This window comes from Aphis gossypii, chromosome 2, assembly GCF_020184175.1.
Source record: "Aphis gossypii isolate Hap1 chromosome 2, ASM2018417v2, whole genome shotgun sequence".
Taxonomy (NCBI): Eukaryota; Metazoa; Arthropoda; class Insecta; order Hemiptera; family Aphididae; genus Aphis; species Aphis gossypii.
The window spans coordinates 30,419,948-30,435,680 of NC_065531.1; the positions used below are offsets into that span (position 1 = coordinate 30,419,948).

Sequence of the window (15,733 nt, forward strand, 5' to 3'; positions counted from 1 at the left end):
ATCACAATAATACTCACGTTGTGATTTATGATTATCGTTTTAGTATATTTTTATATTTATATTAAAAGTCATAATATTAACCTATTAATTATTAACCTAGGAAAGTGTTATGGTAATTCACCAATACTAATTGTATATTATTATATTATACGCATAGGCAAAAAGAGGTACAGATACGTGTGAGTTGTGTTGTACCTTGTTTATTATCAGGCGAGAAAATACGATACTTCTAGATGTACTATCGTTGTACATTCTAATATATATATGTTATTACGATTGCAACGGTATTATGTGTGTCTATCACTATGAGCAGATTCGTGTTATTCAACTGTTTCAAAAACTCGGTCAAGATATGTGTGTGTATAATTTGTGGTAAGTACCTACCCCACTGAAGCATACTACTTACTAGAAAGGTGCATCATTCAAAACCGACTTTAAATAGACGAGATTTTACAAACACTATATTATATATGTAATGATGAAAACATGCATTTCGAGGTTTTCGAATTGAGCATGCGTATAAAAATGATTATTTTCCCCTACAATATTAAAGTTAATTTTATACATTTTTCATTCTAATATATTATTTATTATTATTTATATTATAGATATATTAACTTTATTGAGAAAGAATAAATAATTTAAAATATTAGGCGCATTAAATTGCTACCTATGCATCAAAATATACAGAAGAAAAAAGTTGCCCGATTCTCTGTTATTAATAAGTACTATAAAATTAATACATTTTAATAAATGTGTTAATTTTTAATTCAATAATATAATATTGTATACGAAACATGGCTCTGAGTTAAGACGGTCTGTCAGCCTATATAACCACTAAGTTTATTTTATGATGTGTTGTTTATATTTCTGCTAAAGTAATTTATTTTATTATAAGTATTTCGATAGGTTCCTCAAATTTTTGGCGAAAACATTTCAGAGATGTTTTATATTATTATTAGAATATTAAACTACCTAATATAATAGTATATAATATGTATATTATTAAATCAATACCCGGGTCTAACCCATACACCGCATTACAGTTATATTATTATTAAATATGTAAACTTCGTATATATTGTTTACATATTGCGAGTGTTGTAGGGTTATAATATAATAATGTATCAATCTCTTTTTTATATTTACATTTTCCAATGTATATGTAGCATTAAAGGGTTGGTATAACAAATGATAACCATTTAAATCATTATCTTTACCAAGTCACGCTTTATACGTGTGTTTTTTCTTATTAATATGATATATTATTATAATACAAGTAGTACCTACACCTCTGCACATAAGTACATTTTTTCAGATTTTGAGAAAATTATACCAAACGTACATATACAGTAATAGTATTTAGTATAATTCGGCATAGCGCTGTATCTATCAAACGGAATAAATTAAGTCTATTTACAGTTATTATATTATTATAGATATAGTTTTTGTATTTCTTCAGTAGCTCCTCAAAAGGTCATCAATACTATTAAAAATTATATTATTCATTTATTCGAAAAATGTGTGTTTATAATTGAGTTGCACTCATATTAATTTTTCAAATAAGGTATTTAATTTTCAAAGAAAAAAATAGTTTAAAATATTTTATAGTGATGACAGTCACTGTGTATATACTATGGATATTGTGTTTTTGTTATATACTTCCAATTTAGCCCTTTGTTTTCATATTTTTGTGGATACTTGCAGGCGTAGTAACACAATATTAGTATGTTATATCATAAATATAATGCTGCTTTTTACTGAATCACCATGGAAATTGCTGACACTAAACCACAAGAGAGAACTACATAGTTCATTGTTTGAGTGAACCAATAGAAACTGTATCAAATATATATAACATAGCTTAATGGAATTTGAGAGTGTATATATATATTACAATTACAGTATTCTGATAAATAAAACAGCAATATGATTTCCATGTATTATGGATTTTTTTTTTTTTTGCAACATCGACAGTATAATATACATAATTTAAAACGAAAAAAATCATCGTCATCTGTATAAAGTAAATAATACATAGTATAATGTATAGGTTCTATTGATACAGTAATTCATCACGCATGCTTACTCCCATTTTTATTTAAGTATAATTAATATTCAAGTATAAATAGTATAAATATCTAATTAAAGCCCGTGTTTTAAAATACCCAAATATTTTTTGTAATTTAAAGAGTGTTGTGCTGTGATACAAACTTAATTTATACTATAAATTCCAAATAATTAAAAAGAAAATATCAATGTACAGCCATAGGTATTTATACATGTAAATCCAAATTCGAACGAGTAGTATGTATAGACAGTAGTAGCTAATTATTATTAGACATGTTGATATGTACCTACTATTATCGTAATAGTTGTATAAGAATAATAATTCATGATGCTAAGCTTAAATTTATGTTTTAAATGGTGACTATATTGTTTTGATGATTTTAAAATTATTTAATAGTCAATGAATAATAATAATTAAAAATATATCGTATTAAGAGGACGCCATCATACCCGCATATGTTCTCTCCGTCTTACAAGTACGTAACATAGCAAATTTACGCCCAGCAGATCACGCGTAGCTCTGATAGTTTAAAAATTAGAGTGAATCGACCTATTAAGAATCTTTTTAGTAAGAATATTATCCGTGTTTGTATTTTGGTTTTTTATGATTATTCAGTTTTTAAGTGAGTAATGAGCATTTTTAATTTATGCTGTATTATACCCATAAATTGCTAAACAATTTAACAATCGTATAAAAACAACAAATAAGAACACAGATAATGTTTTTACTTTCAAGTTTCATAATAGGTTGATTTACTGTAATTTTTAAAGCTAAACGTGATCTGCTAAGCGCAAATTTGCTGTATTACGTACTTTGTACTTGTGAGACAGAGACAATAGGTACATGCGGGTATGACGTCCTCTTAAGTATAATTTTATTATTTATAAAAATATTAAATACACATACACCAGTACAATATATAGACTATAAAATGCTCAGTATAAGTACTATAATATGTGCAGTTTTATCTTGTAGTGATGTAAATTTATTATTATTATTATTTATTATAATATATTATATATATTATATTAAATATAATAACAACAGCAAAAAAACATATTATATCAATCAAAAATATATAGTTTTATTCTGTAATTAATAATAAATGTTGTAATATATTTGTGGTCCAATCTCCGAGTACCTATTCAAATGTATATTTCATTTAAAATTTAAACAAATATTGTGTACAAAGCAGGTAGATATAATGTGGTTATTAATTATCGACTGTTCCAACTTGCAAACACGTATATGTATATAACTAATGTACATACACAATAGTACCTACCTATAATAACAATTTTGTCATATTTGATTTTATTTAACTTATGAGAAATATTATCAACTGACAACTAATAATATTATAGGAGGATTTAAATGCAAATACATTTTTTTTCCAAAAGATTATTTTATATAATACCTACATCAATAATGAATTTAAAAATAAACCCTTTATTTTGTTTTTTATTTTTTCAGAATTTTTGAAATGTTTAGGACATTGTTTAAACCCTGAGTATATATTTTATAAAAATGGATATAAATTAAAAAAATATTTATCTATATTTTTATTTATGTATAAATTAAGACAAAATACTAGATAAAATCAGTGAGGGCTGCAAAACGGTATAAATAGGATTAATAAAATTTTCGTTACACCGTTGTCGTGCTTCAGCACAAACGACTGATATAAGTATACAATTTACTATACAAGTATAATAACCAATAGGTATATAAATTACATTAATTGTAATAACACCAAATGTTACGAAAACTTAAATACTATGAATAGATTTTTGTTTAACCTTTTTTTAATAAACATAATATTAAACAAATGTTTAGTAATTTTTTAAGGGGTTTTAAAGTTTTGCAAATATTATTATATAGCGCATTAAGTCGCATTTTTCTTGTGTCTTAGAACATTTAAGTGCGTATCTCACTAAGTATAGCATAGGTAGGTACTAAATATTATTGACTTTAATATCAAAGAAGTATATGCAATATACATATATGTATATAAAAGCATATAAATGATGTGCAGCAAGGAGTTAAAAATATATAAATATACGCAGTATAAATCTGGCGGAGACTAACCATTGGACGTTGTTATATGTATTAAAGTTGGTATAATATAATTATAATATCTATGTATTATTATTCTATACTATTCTAGTATAAATCTATGTTATTATTTTATATTGATTACTATACCTATAATATTATTGTATAATACTATAATATATAGGCATGTCTAGCCGCATGTGTGTCAGTCCGTATAGACGCATGTGGGTGTTATTGTAAGTACCTACATATTTAATTATGTATACAGGTAACGTATAAAATATGAATGTGCTAACATGGTGAATATTTATCATATTATAATATAACTTTGGTACATAATGTATAAATAATACATATTTTATTATTATTATTACTTATTAGATAATTATAATTATAAACATTATACATTTAAAGTTATAAAGTAAGCATTTTTTTTATCATTTACATTTTTTAAATACGAATTTGTAACATTAAAAGGTTAGGACTTGGGTTGTAGGTATAATCTAATATAATAATATTGTTTAACGAATTAAATATTGCAATTTACTATTTTTATATAGATATAATATGATATCAGATGTGATACTGCTATGACCAATAGTCAGTTTATTATTATGTATTTTTTATATTGAACTATACCTAAACATAAAATGCAATATAGCTCTATATTTTATAAAACACTTACTCTCTTTATAAGTATACATATATAAATAGCTATATTATAATAATCAACTATATGTATATTAGTTATTATAAATTATAATATTATATTATATATTGAACACAAATACACTGCAATATATAAATGTACTTATAGTTAAAACCTAATCAATACCTACGCCTTCCTATAATTTGTATAAAGCATTATATGTACCTACAATATGTACATGAATGCATAAACCAAACTTTTGATAATTTTGATCTTTTCAGGATAAATATGCATATTATATAGGTAGTATGAATTTAGAACACATTTTTAAAATCTGACTTAAAATAATTTATTTGCTGATTTATTTATAGAATACAAATAAACTTAAGTTTTTTGCTTAAAATTTAATTTATACGTACCTAATTGCTGATTCTTATTTTTACTGAATAATATATTTTGACATTTTTTTCGACAGATTAAAAGTTGCATAATACAAAAGTTTTCTTGTTTACTATAATTGATACAAGGTCTAATGGAAAGCATACAAGAAACTTCTAATTTTACAAACTCGAGTGTAAAAGTATTTAACAATTTATAAATAATACTAGTCATTTTGTTTGTCTTAAATTCATTTTTTTCGTTTTAGATTCTGAATAAAGCGATGAATGCTGTATTGATTTTACAATAAAGTTTGTTGTTATTATTATTATTTTTTTTGTGTATTCACTTGAAACGTAAAATTGCTTTTATTTTCAACTTTGAGGATGATGGTTTTTTCAAATTTACAAACAATATATTTTTGTACTTTTGTAGTGACAAATGTATGTTTTATATACAATTATATTTAAAGCTTATGTTTAAAAATATAAGGTTACTTATAAAGCATGTACAATCAATATATTTTTTTTTATAGAAATATAATGTTACTTATTTCGTTATAATTCAAAAACATTATTCGCAGGGGCTTAATCAAAGTTCTACACATATTATGAATTGTACTATAGCACTATACGCAATGACATTTTTAAATCGTGTAGATTCATTTAGGGTTTCATATTATATCACAAACATTTTAATACGGTTTGAAGTACCATATTATAACCTTATAGCATTATAATAATATTAGAGATATCCCCGCGCAGTTTGTGCCGCGGCTATATACGTCTTATCACACGCGAGTGTTTGATACCTACGCGTACCTATATAATAGCGGTGAACAATAGTCATCGCCTGCAGTGTATATGCACACAAAATATTATTATATGTTAATATCATCGCCGCGGCGGAGTCACGAGTGTTGTTCCGACCATCCGTCTTCCGGCCGGCCGAGACGAACCGGAAACAAACAACGGGGCCGCCGCCGCCGCCGCCCGCCCGTCCGTCCGTTCGGGAGATTTACGCCGCGACGCCGGCTGCGGCCGCGGTGGAATGGTGTCGGGCCGGGCGGCCGGCCACGCCCACGCGACAGCCCATTGGCCGCGCGGTCGTCCCCTAGTCCGCCACCGACGACCGTAGCGCGGCGCGCGCGCGTCGACCGGCCGATCTCGCGGAGACGGCGTAAAAAAAACCACCTCGCCGGTTCAGTCTGTACGCGCGCAAGCCCGTGTGTACGTTCGTCGACGCCGCCGATAATAAACGTTTCGCGTGCGCCGCCGTGTGTGCCGTGTCCCGCCGCCGCCGCCGATCCTGCAGAAGTGAAAAAGAGCATGCGCGCAACCCAGGACGACGACGACAATAATAATAATAATAATAACATTATATAGACCGGAGCAGGAGCAGGACGACGCCGAAGACGATTTTTTTTTCACTTCATCCTTATCATTACTTTCGCTTCGTTTTTTATTTCTGTCGCCCACCGCCGCCGCCGCCGCCGCCACGGCCGTTGATACCTGTATTATATAAGCCCAGTGCGTATTCGGACTTTCAGACCCAAAACCCGAGTCCTCGGCGTAGGCGTTTACTACCTCCACCGGAACACCATATTATTGTATTATCATAATATACTTCTCCGAAGTCGTTATAATAATCCGCAGCATCGCGAAGTCAATTGTGGCCGCTTCCCATCGTGCAGAGCCAACTCGCGGTTACCTGTCGATCGCGCTGTACGGTAAGTTATTTTTACTCATAATTTTATTTTATTTATTTCGGTTTATAAACGTTTTGTATTATTACGTAACGTGATAGGTATAGGTACTTGCTTTCGTTGTTTTGAGAACGTATATTATTATCGGGCTAACGACGGTTAAATTTACATATTTTTAAATAACGCCACGCGCGCGGGTTTAACCTGCATCGTCCCATCGTCTGCGAACTCTGTATTGACATTGCTATTATTAATTATTATTGTTTAGATTAATAATTAATAATAATATTATAATACGAACGATTTGATAATATATCATTGTAAAAATAGGTTATTGGCGTAGATACTTGCGATTTTTCCTAAACAATCCGTAAATAGTCACGTCACCGCATGAGCGGGTATTGCGCGCGCGTTTGTCTGTTGTGTGGCGATATTCCGATATCGCAATTGCGACGACCATAATAATAATACCTGCGATAGTGAGACATAAAAGTAATAATAATATATAATATTGTTATTATTCGATATGCATACGAACCGACAACGACTGCATGTCGCGAAATCGTCAACATATTGACAATGAACTGGTTTTTTTTTTATATAGAATTTTTCAAACATGTTAACAATGACTGCGATTTACAGCCTAGTTTTTAAAATACAATATACATATACAATTATATTGAGTATACCATTTCGACTTAAACGTAATAGTTAAACTTGACTTAAACCTATTAACAGTATGTATGACATTATATTATGTAGTCTTAGTTTAATATATATAATATCTTCTTTGTATAGTAAATAATAATTATATTATATTAAAAGATTACACGATGAAGGTACAAGCGTACACAAGGTATTATTATTTTTGTAAAACAATAACGTATAATTATATGCTGAAATATAATAATTGCGTTATAATGGAATTTCTATATAGTTTATTATAAATCTATCTACTTTATGAAAAAAATCTCTGAATTCAGAATAATATCATGCACTTATTATAAATCTATAATTACCCAAACTCAAAACTCATTAATATTCAGTATTAGTAACTTTACTATATACCTATAGATATATATTTATGATATTAGGAACCTACATCTTAGGTTTTTTAAAATTATTTGACAAATGGTGTAAGTACATATTATGGAATATATATGACATTAATATAACATATTATAAATACTAATTAATACCTATACACAATATTGTAATCTATCTACACTCATTGTAGGTAAACAATTGCTTGTATAAAATTCCTATAGTTAATGTAATAATTAGGTATTCTATCATTTCGAATTTACCTAAGTTACTATAAATACTATAAAAATACTGATCAAATAACATTGATTATAATTTATATTTTATAAATTATTTTTTTTTGAAAAAAGTTGCTCATTCAATAAAAATATACTTCATGTGTAATGATTAATTGTCATGGTATTATAATAATATGATTAATTTAAGTGTATTTATAAAGGTATCTACTTGTTAACATTTATTTAATAATAGAATAAATATATATCAATTTTATTATTTAAAGTTCTAGTTAGATGTTCAAAAGATAATTTACTTTCACAGATTTCATAAAAAAAAATATTATTTCTTAATTTATATATAATAGGTTAGTAGGTACCTACGGTATGATAATCAGAACCGATTACGTATATGATAAATAAATATTGATAAAATATTATTATCTATGATAATAATAATAGTTGTATATAATATACCTTAACTGAACTCTGAAGGACAATTTATTTATAAAAATCAGTGACTGTATATGTAGATAATAAAATATTACTTCATTTAAAATTTAAGCAAAACCTATTATGTCCACATAATAAGATAGTATTTCCTACCCTTAAATATAAATTAATAATTGATTTTCTTACACTGTTAGGCACCTACTGACACTGAATTTAGAAAAAAAGAAATATGCATACTTAATGATTAAAATTGAATATGATTTGTTACTATCTGCTTTATATAGAAACTTATTACAAAAATAATATTATATTATAGGTACCTGAAAATCTTGATAAAATGATAAATAGTTTTCGTATTTACTAAAAATTTGAAATTTGAATTTAAATTAGGTATTATATATTATGTATAATATTAAATAATGAATACAAAACAATTGACTTTTTGGCAAACATATTATATTACATCAAAAACAATCTATGAATAATTCATTAATAGTACGTTTTCATCTGCATGTGTTGTTTCTGTTTTACAAACGTACAACATAAAAAAAATCGTTTGACGCGGATGAGATCCACTAGAGTTATAATCTAAATTAAACAACTCAATTTTCACATCACAAAAAGGAAAATATTGGTTGTGTAATATCGGTTTTTATTTTTTGATATCACTTATTTAAAAAAAAGTTCTTATCGTTTCAAAATCCATTATTTTTGTGTTTTTATAACATGAATAATTTTTTTTATAGATCTAATATCAAAAAAATAAAAACGATGTTCCAAAATCTTTCTATGGTGAATATTTGTTTGCTGAATTTGTACTACAGCCTTAGTAGTCGTATTGCTCGAGTGAAATGATTTTTACTTTGTTGTACCTACGTTTGTTAGACGGAGACAACTTCGAAAAAAATGCAGGTGAAGCGTACTTTTGATAATAATTATGTTAATAATATTATTATACCTATACGTTTCAAGTGAGGTATACTGACGTTTTGTATTTAAATGGTGCTGGTTTATAAATATAATTTTTGCTCTTGGGATCATTTTTCAAATATTTATAGTGTTTATATTTTAGCGAGTTTATTCTGCCAAAAAACTACACATAATTTACAAATTTATGAATTTTATTCTCTCTAGCCAACTCTGCGTTTGATTAATAGATAGATTTATGTCTCAAAGAGTGTCTGGTGAAGAAGTCGAATTTTGTAAGATACGTACGACTGCTGTGTCGCCGTGTCGGTGCATTATTAGTAATTTTTTTTTATGTTTCTTCGTTTAATTTATTTATCATATTTATATCATACATTTTAAACACATACGCTCCCATAAAAAACTGCATCCTATACTCGATAAAAATATTCTACTATAATAATATTTTTACTGCAATAAAAATTACAATTATTGTAATACACTAATATCTATTATTATACAATATGCATCGAGTTCCCTAAGTGGTAAAATCGAAGTAAAATTGTTCTGATATAATAAACTATAATAGCACCCTACGTATCAACCCTATAAATAAACCAACTGATATGTACGATAACCTCGTTTTATCTATTATAAAATATGCGTTATAAGTTATAACACAGATATCTATATCTAACGACGTTACAGTAATGTGACGTATCTTATAATGATATGGCGCTCACGAGTGGGGTAGCAAAATGATTTTTGAACTCAAACGATCCGTCGTCGATCTCACGTACGGTTATCTCAAGTTAGATAGATTACTGTGGTCACGTGTCAGCTTGATTTCAGCCCACTCCACGCAAGTAAGTTTATTTATTTTAATTTTATGGGCACCACACACACATTTTACAATCGTACATTATCTCAAAAAAAAACCAGTATAATATATATGTATATATATATAGTTATATTATTAAATGTGTGTGTTGTGTACACACGATGACGACCAGACGACGACGGCGGCCACGTAAAACCGGATCCAACGAAACGATTTCCATGTTCAAATCGCGCACCACCACACACGATCAATAATAATAATATTATGCGCGTGCGATCACCGCCGTAGTCGTTCGTGGTGTCTCTGTATTCTGTATACATACATTAAATATATTATAATCGTAATAATGATTAACACGGTTTAATTAAAAAACGTCTATTGCGATGAATCAATTTACCCGACAGAGAAAAAAAAACTATCAGTTTCCTATAGTTTGTAAATTTAGGACTGAAACTTAAAGAACTTAGAGGACTGGACCATACACCACGTAGGGAATGACACTCATCATTATTATGTCAGAATATACGAATTGCATCAGAGACGGTGAGTATACATTGGTGGTACCTACCTAGATATATATAATGAGTAATATAATATACATATACAGGGTGATTCTTTTAAGTGGGTACACTAATTATCTCGAAAAGTATTAACTTTTTTTGAATTTTTTTTTTTTTAAACTTCTATGTTTATGTTTTTCTAAAACCGTATAATATTTTATTTTTTTTACCCTTATATTTATTGGTGAAACCACTATCAACTTTTGATTTTCAAATGGTAACATATAATAAAAATATTATGAATTAATAATCCCATTTTTATTGTAAATTTACGCGTTAAAATTTTTATTTTTCGTTGATTGGTTCGCGAGATACAACTCCTCAAAGTATTGGTGGTTGAAGCCGTTGAAGGAGGTGTTATAGTCGGTAAATGCGGCATTGTTTATACATCATGTCTTCATTTGTAAAGTCCAGGAGCTATAATTGATAAATTCGATACCGTACGACCTAATAAGTAACAGTATTGATAACTGTTGTACTTTGTACCTGATTAATTGAATGTCTTATTAAACCTATATATATATATATACATATATTAAATGTATATATAATATGCTAATTTGACCATAAAAGCTACGTTTTGTTGACCTTGGCTGTTCGCATCGAATCCCCTCCATTGTTTTCATTACATGACAATATTATGACATCATTACGACGCATATACCTATTATTACCATACAATGATAATAATATTACCAAAACTTTGGCGATACCTTTATCATTATTTATGACAATAATATCATTGATTAAAATATATGATATTAATTAATTAATGATAAATGATAATATCAATAGAAAACCTCGTGGAAAACCAATCAGTTGTGATAAACTGGAACTTAAGTTCAAAGTAAAAAGTAAATTGTAATTTGTAATTATTATAAACCATGTGGCCAGCTGCATAGTGCTTATTAGTTATTACTTATTAGTTATTACTTAAATAATTAAATATTAAATGATTTAAATGTATGATGTAATTAGTAATTAAACTAATTATTGTATGTTTTATACGTTATACAGTTAAGTATACTAACAGTTTAAATTTCTTTAATAACATAATAATATACTGAAGTACTTAATGCAATAGTTTTTGAATAATTAAGTTTGTCGAAAAATTTCCATTGATGACATCGTAATTTGTGATCTACATTATTAAGTGTGGCGTAAATTTGATAATACCTACCACTTGGAAAGCCCAACATTTGTACATACAATTTATTGGTAAGTTTTTTTTAAATAAATAAAATGTATAGGTAGAAAAATAAATTTGATTAATGCATTAATTTGTGCATGCAATATACAATATTACATATTAACAGTTTTTAATTAAATTTTATTTTCAGTTTAATCAGTTTTGTTCATTCAGTTACACCACCAAATGTTATTCAACGTTTGATAACACAAAAGTTGTTTTATTCTAAAAATTATTAGCTGACACCATAGCACAAACCTAATACAACATAATATATTATTAACCCTATTATTACTTATTACCATCTACTCGGACACAACAAGATGGCTGCGAGGTGTCTATCTATTTATACCTACAATATACTTAAAAATATAATGTTCTATGTTCAGAAGTACTTTTAATTTGCATTTATTCAAATTTTGCATTCTGGCATAGTAATTATTATTAAGAACTAACATTATCCGTATTTACTACAAAAATACTTAGTCAGATGGTTTGAAAGATAAATAATAAAATCACATAACTTTCTACCTCCAAATTTGCAAATGAGAACGATGATAAATCAAAATATTGTTTCCAATATATAATTTTGATAGTTGAAGATACTATAAAATTAATTAAGTATGTAAACATATTTTTTACTGTTAAATTATTTGGTTATATTTATCCTTTCTTAACTTATTAGATATTCAACTACTCAAGTTAATTTCAAAGAAGTTAAAAAATCAAGTCTGACAATATGCATTCCAGAAGAAAACTAATTCCAATAATATAGTAAACTAAAAATATGTTAAATGAACATTTTAGATACTAATGTATTTTTTTTTTAATTTTAACAAATATTATACAATCAAGTTAATTAGCTAACAACATCAAATCAATCATAAATGTGTGGTAAATTGTACGTTTCTTTAAAAATTAAAAAACGAAAAATCATAGATTGTTCACCTTTATTATTATATATGGAATTATAAAATATTATCCTTAAATAACCACTTTGTTATAATATTAGGTAGGTATGTCTTAATCCTAATGTTTAGGTATCAAAAATATTTTTATTTTAAACTATGTATATTGTATTTAGTGTTTTGCAACTGAATAGTTCCTTCTGTTTGATTGGTGTTGTTAGCTATTTAGGTATTACCACCTACTAAATCAAAATAAATATTATTAGTCCCACTTTTAAATTTTACTGTATTTTTTTAGTTAGGGGTTAAGTTGAGTTTGCTTCTATTTATTGAATACATGTTATGATCTTAACTCATATTTTGCATTTTTGCATTACGAATATTTTGATTTGACTGTATGATTTAAATTGGAATAGACTTATCATAGTCCTGAGCTTTTAAATTATGGTACAATTTTAAAGGGCATTTGTCTAGCAGGGACTCTATCAAATTTTATAAATATTCACCACAGATACCTGTGCATTTATTTAATAGTAGTAGTAATAAAGTCAATCAATTTCACTTCTACTCCTTTATTATTTACCTATTAATTATTATAGTTATTACTTATTACATACTTCTCAATTTAAGCCAATAACTATAATGTATTAATGCAATAATGTTGCCATGTAGGAACGCCTAATTGCGATAATTGAAATAGAATTTTTATATCGTTGCAATAGTCAATTATGGTGAACTGTGTATTAGATTCTGAACGAAGTGAAGAATGTATTTTTAAATGGATTCTTATTTGATTTTATGATCCTAAAAAAATATATCTTAATAATATTAATGATGAAATGTATTTTATACCTAATATGTACATTGTACAATGTATATTTACATATCTTAATACTGTGGTGGATCACTTCTAGTAAATTGGTAGATAACCTGCTATACAAATGCCTTTTATAGTGATTCATAATAATAGTAATATAAAATGGGGTGATTTCAGTCATGATATATTGAAATAGGTAAGCTGTTTTCCTATATATTACCTTATTGTTTTTAATAATATTCATAATTATATTATTAAAATAATCTTAAAATAAAACATTATATAAATTTAAACTTGAAATATTCAGCTATTCGTTGTCTTTCACTTTTAAATAATTTGAAATTATTTACCTAAGTGGTTTGTAATATTATAATATAATATTGGGTAATATGTAGGATTTGCAAATTTGAATTAAGTAAAATAAGTGAAAAAAAGTTGTACAATTAGTATGCATTTAAAAAATACAGTATGCTAGATGTTAACTTATAGTTAGGTACTATTTTATGTATATTTAAAATTAAAATTATTGACTTGTTACAGTTAACTCAAAACTAATATGAAATAGTTAAAAAAAAAAAAAATAATTATAATAAACCTATGAAAAGGTAAATTATAAAAATAAGACATGTCAGTTATATGTATGTATGCCTACTATACAAGTTAAAGTAAAATTTAAAATTAATATTGTATTGTAAAAATATAGTTAATAAAATAATGTTAAATTGTGAAAATAATATTTTCAATATGGCTGAAGTCACCTCATGTTATATGAATTTAATTACATTTTTAGATTTCTATTAGTTGTATCATAAGGTGTATAAAATAATTTCTTAGGTAGCTTTATGTGCGCCTCTGAAGAGATTTTACAAATGAGTAATGAGACCCTTCAATTTGTCATACACCATCTGAAATTTAATTCAGCATACAGGTATTATATTATGTTATTAAAAAAAAAAAAAATGTATCATTTACTGTGTAATTATTTATAAGTTTATTAATTACTAAGTTTTATAGCTATTAAGTATGTTGTATATATTTATATATCGTTCAAACTACAAGATAAATATAAAATTATTTTGTTCAAATTGTATAATGGACAATTTTATAAGATCTCAAACACAATAATTTATTTTTAATAGATTTTGATGTTTATTATACCTAGTATATATTTTTTTATGTAAATGTATGTACATTGTACATATATATTATATATATTATAAAATAGGTACCTATTGATTTTTATTATATTTTTTTGTTATTCATTGTTTTTACTATGTGTACATATGTGTGAATATGTAGGTATGTAGATAATTTTAAATAGGTATACATATATTCCAAAGGTGTATTAAAATAATTATATGTTATGATTGTAGGTTATAGTTTATTAATAAAATCATAAATTATTGTATTAATAAATTGTTCATCTTATTCAAGTTATCATTAATTATATACTTATATCTTACGAAAATACCAAAACCAATATACTATTGTGATGGAAACTATCAAAACTATTTGATGTTAAGTTTCCTTTTCATTTAAAGAGTTCGAATTAATCGAATTCCTTTTTTTTTAGAAATAAAAAATTTTTGTTATCATTTGAAATTCGAATTAAGACCCTTATCATATTTATTTTAGTCATATTTTTAGTTAAAAAAAGGTAATTAATTAATTTAAAATTATAATATCTATTAATTGTTATTCTATAATCTATTCCATTTTTTACTATTATCATACAACATTAATAATATCATTCACAATATCACAGAACAATATTATTGAAGATAATAATTGATAGTTGATAGAACTATCATAAATCGTGACAATTGCGCATTATTATCACCTAAGTATAAGTATTTAATATATTTTACTTTCTGCATAATATTATAATCATATAACCATTAACCAGTCACGGACTTATCAAGGTATACCTTAGTCATTAGTG

General features: G+C 26.4%; 1 protein-coding gene across 2 annotated transcripts in view; it reads left to right on the forward strand.

Annotated features, from left to right (window-relative positions):
* Positions 1 to 6,302: 6,302 nt before the first annotated feature.
* Positions 6,303 to 15,733, forward strand: part of LOC114127387 (protein apterous-like) — a 58,596-nt gene continuing 49,165 nt past the window's right edge. For both annotated transcript variants that reach the window (XM_050202203.1, XM_050202204.1), the window contains exon 1: positions 6,303 to 6,882. The gene's annotated coding sequence lies outside the window, so the exon portion shown is untranslated. The remainder of the gene's footprint in view (positions 6,883 to 15,733) is intronic.